General features: G+C 37.7%; 1 protein-coding gene, 1 non-coding gene and 1 pseudogene across 2 annotated transcripts in view; 2 read left to right on the top strand and 1 right to left on the bottom strand.

Moving 5' to 3' along the window:
* The window catches only part of LOC123244656, a 9,403-nt pseudogene extending 4,661 nt beyond the window's left edge, over positions 1 to 4,742 (bottom strand).
* The window catches only part of LOC123244240 (histone H2B type 2-E-like), a 262,719-nt gene that overhangs the window by 190,972 nt on the left and 60,659 nt on the right, over positions 1 to 11,088 (top strand). The gene's annotated exons all lie outside the window — the stretch shown is intronic.
* Positions 6,339 to 6,410, top strand: TRNAM-CAU. Its single transcript has one exon. It is a non-coding gene; the product is annotated as a tRNA-Met (tRNA).

Below are 11,088 nucleotides of genomic sequence, written 5' to 3'. Positions count from 1 at the left end.
AGGAAGGGAGGGAGGGAGGAAGGGAGGAAGGGAGGGAGGGAGCTGAAGAGGAGGGGCACCTAAGACTTAAAAGACAGACACTCTAGTGTCAAAAAATCTCTGGAGTCCCATTTCATGTGTTGTAAAATCTGAGCCAAGGTCCATTGCTGGAGTTTCTAAGTTCAGATGTTAATTATTGGGGGGACCTTTAAAACAAGAAAAGCTTACTTAATATTTGCCACATTTACTGTTGGGGAGAAAATAGGAATTTCAACCATTTCACTACATTTTGATGGACTAATAATGTAGAAATCAATCCCCTGACTTGGTTGCCTAATATATAGAAAGTCCCCAGCCAGATATGCAAGGGCACATGGTAAAATCTCATCCACTATTTGCTATCCCTGGATAAGAGACCTTGAAATTTTGTCTAAAACCATTGCTTTGACAACTGTAAATGTTTTTAGTTTCTTCTTATATCTTCTGTCCTTGAACCCCTGGGGAATGTTTTTTCAAAATCCTGCCTTTTACATTCTAAATATTATCCTTTTCTGTCTTCCATATCTGACCCCAACCCCCTTTCTCTACCATTCCCTCTACTGTGAAAGAAATCCTTTACTTATCTAGCCTATTTCCACTATATGCTGCTAATAATTATGTATTTTAGAACCTGAATGGTCTGATCATAAAAACTAAATTCATATCTTGGAAATCTGAATTTGCTATTAGGGAGAATAGATTCTTCAGGTAGATTTTAGTCTGGTCTCCCATCTTTGATGCATAGGCATATCGATATCAGATCCTTACCTTTATTTGAAAAGATATACATATATATTCTATATTTATAATTTATAATAGTATAATAGTGAAATTAGAGTACCAAGAGATCATGTACAGCTATATATTTGAATAATAATTTATGAGTTGCCCACCTATATTATCTTTTTATAGGGTTATAAACCTTCTAAATGGTGCTAGGATATAAGGTCCCATGAGATACCTGGGAATAAATTCTATTATATAATTTTTTTTAATGAAAGGTAAAAAAAATTCAGTCCTCAGGATTCGCAAGACCAATCTAGTCATTTCAGACATTTTTTAGTTCCTTGTTGATCTCCTTTTGAGTTCCTTGAAGTTCCTTTTCCCAGAATGTAAATTAAAAGGGGTTATCTGATTATCTGAAAATGATGTCCTCACAAAATAAGAGAAATTCACAGAAACATGGCAGCATTGGTATGAAATGATCAGAATGAATTAAGAAGGGCTCATGAGAAAAAAATATACATGATAAATATAACTGAAAAGAATATTAAAACAAAAAACAAAGACTCTGAGTAATCATTTTAAAATAATTTTATTGGCATCTTTTGTTTTTAAATTGTTTAAATTTCTCCCAGAATTCAATCCTTCCCTCCCTCCCTGAAAGCATTCCTTTTTTCCTCTTTTTGTCTATTTTAAAAAATTATTTTGTTATATGACCATAACACAAATGGCAAGAGAAAGGAACATGGAAACAAAATATTAGGTTCTCATTTACAAATACATTATTGCATAAAGCTTAGCTAAATTTTAGTAAGCTTGTATATTGATAAGTTACTAACTGGTAAATTGACTATACAAATTCTAGCATATATATCAGAAGACATTAATATTTTGTGCATAAAAACTACTACTGCGTGAGTCTTATAAGTTGCAAATATCCTTATCCTATCCTATCTTAGAAGTCCTTGAACCAGGATGATACTGTTATGATCCTAAACCACTAAATAACCTTGATGTTTTCCCTTTGTTTCATTAACACCCTGTTCCTAAATTGTAACAAAGTAAAACTTATAGTATGGGGTAATTCCTAGTACTTCTCATAAAAATTTGCACAAGGTTATATAAAGACTTACTTGTATCAAACTGGGATGCTTGTAATAAAAAAGTTCTACAACAGCTACCATCAGAAAGACAATTAGAAACATTAGTAGGAAGAGGAAGGATGATACTGTTTTATCATAGTCTAAAGTCTGGAAGTGCTATTCCTTCTTCATTAAGAATTTTTTTCTTTACTTCAAGATCTTTGGTTTCCCTAATTGAATCTTGTTTTTGTTTTGTCTAACTCTGTAGTAATTTTCCTATTTTATCAGTAAAGTACTAAATTATAACATCATTTTTAAAAATTGAACTAAAATGGGTTAGGGTAGGCAACTTAGTGGATAGAGAGCCAAGCCTAGAGACAGGATTCTGATTCTGGTTCAAATTTGACCTCAGACTTTCCTACATGTGTTGACTTCCTGGGTAAGTCATTTAATTCCTAGAATCTAGCCCTCACTCCTCTCTTCTGAAGCCTTGGAATTGATACTGAGACTTCTTAAACATTTTAAAATTGAACATTGCCCAAAAACAATCACATTATTCCTCTAAATTAAATTTTTATTTGAGGGATATTTTGTAATTGTATCATCTATGTCTCGAGTGTATCTTGGCCATTCAACTGAAATATTTTATGTATTTTGCAAGTTCATTTGAATAGGATTTTCCTTTTTTAGGTATTTAATTCATTTTAAAAACAATGGGCTTTTGAAGTTGAAGAATATTACTCAAGAGTTGAAAATAAGCAAAATATATCAAATGATATCATGAAAGCTGGATTACAAAATTTAAAGGACTGTCAAAAGTGAGAGGGATGAAATTGGTTCTCTTTTATCCATAAGAGATAGCTTGGCTTAGTGGATAGTGAAAGCTTGTTCTTGGAGCTAGGAATATTTATATTTGGATTCAACTCTATCCACTACCTGACACTGTATAAGTTGTAAGGACTCTAGATAATAACTCCTTAAGGTGACTCCTGGAGTAACTAACAAATCGGAGATCACGTACCCATCCTTATTAGGGAAATTTTTTAATAATTAGAACTATCCAAAAGTGGAGTGGGATGCCTATAGAGATAATGGGCTTCTTCTACTCATTGGAGGTCTTCAAGCAAAGGCATGTATTTTAAGATTCTTTTTAGTGAATCAAAGGGGGACAAGGGGGACAAGTTTGACTAGATGAATCCCTGAGGCCCTGGCTTTGAAATGCCATTGATCTTCATTAGTTTCACTTCCAGGACCTTAATTACAGACCTTCATTACTAAATGATAGGGTCTTATTTTCATTAATTTCCTAATTAAATTTTTACACTTTTAATTCTTCTACTTCCTTGTCTACCTGTCCATCAAAGTAATATTTCTTAGCTAGAAATCTGTTCATGTCACTAATCACTCAGAAACCTGCAATGCAAACTATTTGTCTACATGGTAATTCTACTCTGCTTTGTCTGACATTCAAGACCTTTCCACAATTTTTTGCTAGTTTGCCTTTCCAGCCACATTTCATAAACTTCCAAAGCAGTCTATCTACAGGGTGTTACCAAAATGCTTAGATTTCTAGGACACCCTATTTAGCGCTATTTGTACCCCCAATAGTCTGTTCTTACTGAGAAATAAGAGATCTTTTTAGCTCTGAATTCGGAGAGCCTGGGTTTAAATCCCATCTCAGCCTGTAATTTATGTGACCCTGAGCAAGTGACCTTAACCTCATTGGGCTTTTAGTTTCCTCATCTATAAGGGGCCGGAGTTAAGATACTTTATAAGATCTTTTCAAAATTTAAAATTATAAGGAATAGGGCTATGTCCCAGTTGCCAATGTAAGTCCAAAAGTCTAATCTATTCTTTTCTCAGACTTTCAAGCAGGTCTGTGATAGAAGCATAAGGAGCAACTAAGGGGTTTTATTTTAACCAGTACTTTTAACCTAAGCCTGCAAGCTCTGTTAATATGTAGAATAGGACACAGAATCTAAAATGATCCCCCATCCTAAGATCTAGCTGGGGCTAATTGGAAACTACACCCCACCCCCACTCCAGGCCTGGCTTTCAGTCCATTAAGCTACTACCTATTAGTTGCCCCCAGAAACTACTTTCTATTCCCAAAACGCTTTTCATTGTTTCCAGGATATTACAGATAAAAATGCAAGTATTTTAACCTTCCGCACCATCAACTCTGAAACAAAATGGGCCTGATGTAAAAAAATTTGTCCAGCTCGCGCTTACGGTTGGAATTATTGACAAAAACTCTGGGAAACGTCACAAAAGGGTTAATACGTCTATCAACGCGTGGGAAGATTATCCTGACAAGTTAATGCTCTTTTTCCCTGGGCATAGCGATTAGCCTACAAAGGAAACCTTGACTAAGACTACTTTGTAAAGAGGAATTCTACACAACCGCTCCCGCGATTCTTAACATTTCTGCTACGCTTTGGTTCTGTCAAAAAACGAACTTACCCCTACTAGGCACTGTAAGCGATAGTTAAGGTAAGCCCAGCAAAACCTTTTAATGCCATAGCCCCATCTCAGCTCTTTAGGTGAAAAAGTGAGGGGCCCTGAAAAGGGCCTTTTAAGTTAGTTTTGCGAGTTTGGCGAGTTTAGCCTCCGAATCCGTAGAGGGTTCTGCCCTGGCGCTTGAGGGCGTAGACCACATCCATGGCGGTGACTGTCTTCCTCTTAGCGTGTTCCGTGTAGGTGACGGCGTCCCGGATCACGTTCTCCAGGAAAACCTTCAGCACGCCGCGGGTCTCCTCGTAAATGAGCCCCGAGATACGCTTGACGCCGCCGCGCCGAGCCAGACGGCGAATGGCAGGCTTGGTGATGCCCTGGATGTTGTCCCGAAGGACCTTCCTGTGCCGCTTGGCACCCCCCTTACCCAGCCCTTTGCCTCCTTTACCGCGACCAGACATGATGACAAATAACGACAGACAAAAAGCGTCTGAGCTTTCCGTTGGTTGTGGTGCCTTTTATAGCTGAGGGGCCGACCTGTTTGAAAACTGAAAGCGCGCGGGCGGGAAACTAGATTATTGCGTCATCTCCTCTCTCACTGCCTCCTCTCCCCCGCCCCTCGCCGCTTCCCTTATCTCTAACTGCTGCCAGGCTGGGAATTCAAAACCTTACCCTCTGTCCTCTTACAGTACATATCCTTATCGAAAGAAATCTTTTTCCCCCCCAATTTTCCTCTACATCCTCTGTGATGTATTTTTAAATTTTGTTTTCCCGTAAAATTCCGCAAGAAAATTCTATAATTGAAGTTCATAGTGGTGCAAGGATTTGCTCTGGAGTATTAAGCTAGTTAATGTTATAACAGGAATTTAACTGAATTGGCAATTTCTCCGAAACCACACTATCTAGTTCACAAGGAAATCTAGGAAGGCATATTTAGATGGCTCTTTGGTATTTGGTAGTGGCTCAGTGACAGAATTCTTGCCTGCTTGAGAAAGTGCTTGCTCTCTCAATTCCAGGCTAATAGCGTTTATATTACGTTCACTTCAAAATTTTCTGTTCCCACTGGAAAACTCAAAGAGTTAGTAATAGTATATAGAAAATGCGACAGCTCTTTGTTGTCTCCTTTGTTTTAATTTCTCCTTCCGGAAACCACGCACGGTCAGAGAAAACAAGTCGTGGCCGTGGCATCCAAAAACATTCCTTCTCATTTTCCATCCCACTTGGTATTTCTGCCCTGCCGGTGACTTTAGTCCTCATCCAGAATGTCACTGTGTGGGATGGGATTGTGCTTAATTCTCAGAGTAATATTTGGCTTATTTAACCCAAATATTTTCAGGACCCCAGCAAGAGTCAGAGGCTTAGACTAAAACTGCTCCTCCACCCCTTCCCCCATTTCCATATTTCCTAACCCTGGTTGGTTTATCTAATCCGGAGGCAAGCTTCAGAAAAGAAGTCCTGAAAGTAGTGATAAGAAACACAGGGGAACAAAAGCTCCCTGTCCCTTGCAGATTTATCTTCCTGAACTGATCTCTGTGTCCCAAGCCTGGCTACCGAAAACCTCGAGTTTGATAAGCTAGCCAGAAGGAAGAACGTCGGAAGAAAGAAAGTCTTTTGTTCTGTATTTTTCATTTACTGTACCCCGAAATTAAATCCCCCGCTCAAAGACTGTAAATGTCACAGCCCCTCTCACAAGCAGACTGGAGAAGTGGGGAGGGGAGCGGAATCTTGCATCAGAATTATTATAAAGTCTGTTCTCACACCCAGCCACTGCATTTTACCAGTGGAGCAATTCTGCCCTGTATTTTGCTGGCAGAGGATCTGCTATGTATTTCCTATTCAGAGCCAAGAGAAGTTCCCTTTAAGAAACTATATTAAACTTGCTGTCTTTTACTTCAGTTCCGGACTCTAAAAACGATTGACTGAGTGGGGGATCCGTCGTTTGAGACCTCCATTCCACACATCAGGAAGAGTAGATAGTTTGAAGAAGAGAACAAAAGGCAGAGGTACCACGGAAAATGTAAGTGACGTTTTAGACGGAAGTCAAGGATAACATAGCACGCGAGCAGAGTGGCGCAGCGGAAGCGTGCTGGGCCCATAACCCAGAGGTCGATGGATCGAAACCATCCTCTGCTACATCCTAATTCTTTATTTACTCTTAAAAGTTTAAAGTAATTTACGTTTCAGTGTATTTAAAAATGACTTAAAAAGAAAAAGAATTGAAATCTAGATTATACTTTATACAAAGAATAAAAGGAATAGAATATAGACCCAGCTTTTAGAAAAACACTTATAGATCCAACCGGTATGTTTTACAAATGAATCAACAGTTGGATCCTATTCCCTTTTAAAGAAACAGCAACAATATCCATAGTCTCTTTGAAAGATTGGCTATTGTATCTTGTGTTACACACAGATGTATCTTTTTTTTCTCTTCATTGATTTTGTCTCTGATAACAAATTGCTTTTTTCCCTCTCTTAACAAGCAAAAGACCTTCCCCACATGAAAAACCCTTTACAATTGATATGGTACTTTCTGAAAGAGCAGTCTTAATTCCATATTTCTACTCACCTACTTACTCTTTGCAATTTGAGTTCTTCCTCAATCTTATATGGAAACTATATATTAATCACCAATCCAGTGATACTTTCTCTGTATTTGTTTTCCTTGAGCTCTCTAAGAGTTGAAGCAACTGACCTTTCTTCTTTTGGCTTTCTATTCTTTGAAACAATCTCGGACCTTTTCCTTTTTTCTCCCCCCTCTCTCATGTAATCAAAAAAACTTGATTTCCTCCTGATAATTTACCCCTAAATGTCATGAAAAAAATAATAAATTTGTTATTACTAGGTTCATTGCAATTTTATGTTGTGTAATCTTGAGGAATGACAATTTATCTTGAAGTTAATCTTGGCTCCCAGCAAAGGACTATAGTTCTCTCCAATTCTGGGCTTGCCAAAGGATTTCAGAGCAGAAATTCAGGCCTTTTTTGCTATTTTTCCTCAGTTGGCCCAAAGTGTCTTATGGCTCTGTCACATTCCATTTTCCCCAACATGTTGTCCCCTTTGTCATTTCTATTCTTATTTCCCACCTACTTATTTTTATTTTTTTCCCTACCTACTGGTTGTTTCTCTACTGTCTATAAACATATTCATTTCTACCCCATCCATTCTTTTTGTTTGTTTTACCACTACTCGCTACTCATTCTCTTCCTGCCTGGGTTCTTCTGAGACTTCTTTGTTGGATCTTCATTCAGATCAGACCTGTTAACCTTAGGCGTTTCCCAAAGCCTTTTCTTGGCTCTCTTCTGTAAAATGGAAAAATATACCACCTCACAGAATTGTTGTAAGAATCAAATGAGATACTCAATGTAAAAAGCGCTTGGCACATAGAATTGCTATATAAATGCTTATTCCCTTCCCTTCTACATTCTTAAACCATTATCCAAATTGTGATTCCCACTATCCAGCACTCATCTTCCTCTCTTAACCCCTTCTACATGGGATTTTGAGTACAAGTGAAATGATCAGGGTTTTATTTATGAGAGATGTTTATCTATAAATTAAGAGTATTCAAGATGTATTCATTCTCAGCTATGAAGCACTTCTTTTGTGCTGGAATAAATAAATAGACTGTGTTGCAGTTAGGAACATTATGAGTTAAAGGGATTTTAGTTACAACTAGGGACAAAAAATTCATAAATATTCTAGGTAGGTCAAGAATGAAAGCAGACTAACAGCCAATTCTGTCTTGGTCAAATAGTCACACATCCAGCTACTTTGGCACATCCTGAAGATTTTAGCCAACTTCCCCCATAAGCATCTTTAGCAAATTAAAAAAGAAAACACATATAGACTATAGAATGAAACCATAGCAGGGGTATATCCTTGCTGCTTTTTGTACATTACAAGGTGCTGTCACAAAGGCTTGTATTGATCATCCTGACATACTGGTGCCTCTTTCCTCAGGATCCCTGCCTCACAAACAGATGCATTTGGGCCCCAAGACACTGTCCTAGACCTATATGCCTTCACACACTGAATATGGTTTCTCCCAAGAGGAGATCCTGTTAATTCCGTTTATGAAAACTATAAACATTAGCAATACTAAAGTTTTGCTTTAGAGCTTTTTCTCAGAGTTCTTCTTCTGGATTAGAGCAAAATGACCCAGAAAGAGAGAAATCCTACTTTGTGGTTAGGCCATCCCAACATGAATATGAGTACAGTCAGCAGCCCTGGAGAGCTCCATAGCTTTTCTTTTTTTTTTTTTTCATTTTTTGATCTGCAAGGGCCCCCACTTTTATACCCACACACACATAGCCTCCTTTTCCTTCATACTATTCATGTTGCAATTTGCCAATAATATATGATTTTCTATTCCTCCCTTGGCTTCCAAGTCCATAATGTGATCTACTATGAAATATCAACCTGGGGCCTTGCCCTAAATTTTTCTGTGATTTCTTTGCTCTAGACACTATCTTATATCATGATATGAGTTTTTGGTGGGAATTCTTGTGTCTTTTCTCAAAAAAAAAAAAAAAAAAAAAAACTTTTTTATATGGTGTAGAACAAGAAGACCAAAGTTTCAATTCCCAATACCTAAATGACTATGAATTCTGCAACTTTATGATCCAGCCTTTCTTTTTAATCTATAAGAGGAAATAATACTTGTGCAACCTATCCCAAAGAAGTCCTATTAGGATAAAATGAAATGTAAAGTGTTTTATATTGTAATGGTCCAACATCCCCTAAAGTGCTACATAAATGTGAGCTATTGTTTTTATGAGGTAAGATAATAATACAAAGCATTTTTATAATTGTAAAACATGCCATAAATATAAATTTCTATTATAATTTATTATTTTGCATAATTCACATCTTATCAGTTAACTCACCCAAATTTTTTGAAACCCACTAAAATATAATACCTCCTAACATACACAGATAGAGCTAATGTTAGACCAGACAGAAGTGAATGCACAGGGGGCAGCTACCTAGGTAGTTTAATGGATAGAGTGATAGGCCTGGAGATGGAAGGCCCTGGGTTCAAATCTAGCCTCAGACATATTCTAGCTATATGACAAGAATCTGAGATGGAAGGTAAGTGTTTAAAAAAAGGAAGAAGAAGAAGTAAATACTGTAAGGAGGGGAAAGGTGTTTTGATTGGTTGAATATTTTAAAAGGTTAGGTTGCCAGGGAATTGAATAATTATCAATTCCCAATTAAAAATAACCTCAAGTCAAAATGACTTTTATGGAGTTTATTTACAAATGAGAAGGGAGAGAAATTAAGAAATTTAGAGAGAAGATAAGGTAAGATAATCTGACAAACTAAATAATTCACTTAGGTCCCTGGCTTAACCCAAGCAGATCTAACTAGTCCTCAATTGGAAAAAATTCAAGCCTTGAGCTGAGGGCCTAGGCCCCAAGGCCCCAGATACAGCAAAAGCTTTAGTCACAGAGTCTCTTTTGAAAGGGAAGTTCCTTAAGAGAAGTTCAGGAAGATTCAGTCTTTATACTCACCATGTGGAATTCCAAAGAAAAGATTTTAGAACAGTCTCACCAAGGTCTCAGAGTCCCAGGTCCAGGTCACAAACTAGAAGCACTCCTTCAGTCCCATTCATGAACCAGAAAAGAGCCCTGAGTTCTTTAAGTTCTCTTTTTAAAGGGGCCTCTTTTGAGTCAAATCCTGTGCCCTTCTCTTGGTTTACATGTCCAATCACAACAGATGTTTTTCTTAGGACTGCCCAGGAGGCAATCAGTAAATTCTGATTTGTCACTCATTCTAACACACTTGAGTTACAGACCACCCAAGTTGTGGGTTAAATGGAGATGTTTTCACCTTTGGTGAATAAATCTAAAGATGGACTGAGTAGATTTAATCTAATTATCATAATACCCATAACACTGAGTCACTCTCAATCAGGCTGGGACAGAAAGCAGAGAAATCAAAGACATGTGGTCTACCTAGGACAACTGTCTTCAGTCTCAGAGTGAAAGGTCAAGATGCTATGCATAACACAACATGGTACTGCCATTGTGATAATTAGATTAATTCTACACTGCCCATCTTTAGATTTAATCACCAAAGGTGAGAGCACCTCCAATTCTAGGAGGTCTGTAATTCACCTGTGCTAGAGTGGGTGAGGAATCAGAATCAACTGACTGCCCCCTAGACAGTTCTATGAGAAGCATCTATTGTGATTGGACAAGAAAACTAGGGGAAGGCACAGGAAGTGACGAAAAAGTGACCCCTTTCAAATGAGAAGGTCTTCAGCTGAGGGGTCTTGAGGTGAAGAGGGCTACTGGTGAAGGAGATTTCCTGGTTTGTGGAAGAGTGCTGGCTGGAACATTGAGACCTTGGTGAGACTGCTTTCAATATCTTCTTTAGAATTCCACGCAGTGAGTTTAAAGACTGAATCTTCCTGAACTTCTCTTAAGGAACTTCCCCTTAATAGAGACTCTATTAATGAAGCTTTGCTTCATTCACCTCTGAGCCTCTGGCCCTCTGACTCTCAGCTGAGGGTTAATTAGATCTACCTGGATTAATTAGAGGATTGTAGTAAATTAACTACTGTGTTAGATTCTCATTTCCTTATTTCCTCTCTCTCTTCTCAATTGTAAATAAACTTCCATAAAAGTCAATTTTGACTTGAGATTACTCTTAATTGAGGATTGATAATTGTCCAATCCTCTGACAACCAATCTTAAATATATTTACCCAAAAACCCCTTTTTCCCCTTTACTCTATGGATATGATAGCCAGTTCCTTAGAATCTACCAGTTTGTGGAATGGGAGCTTCTGGGATGGTTTTATA

This window comes from Gracilinanus agilis, chromosome 4, assembly GCF_016433145.1.
Source record: "Gracilinanus agilis isolate LMUSP501 chromosome 4, AgileGrace, whole genome shotgun sequence".
In the NCBI taxonomy this organism is placed as follows: domain Eukaryota; kingdom Metazoa; phylum Chordata; class Mammalia; order Didelphimorphia; family Didelphidae; genus Gracilinanus; species Gracilinanus agilis.
Note: the sequence above shows the minus strand (reverse complement) of the source record. Positions and strands in the feature narration are given on the sequence as shown.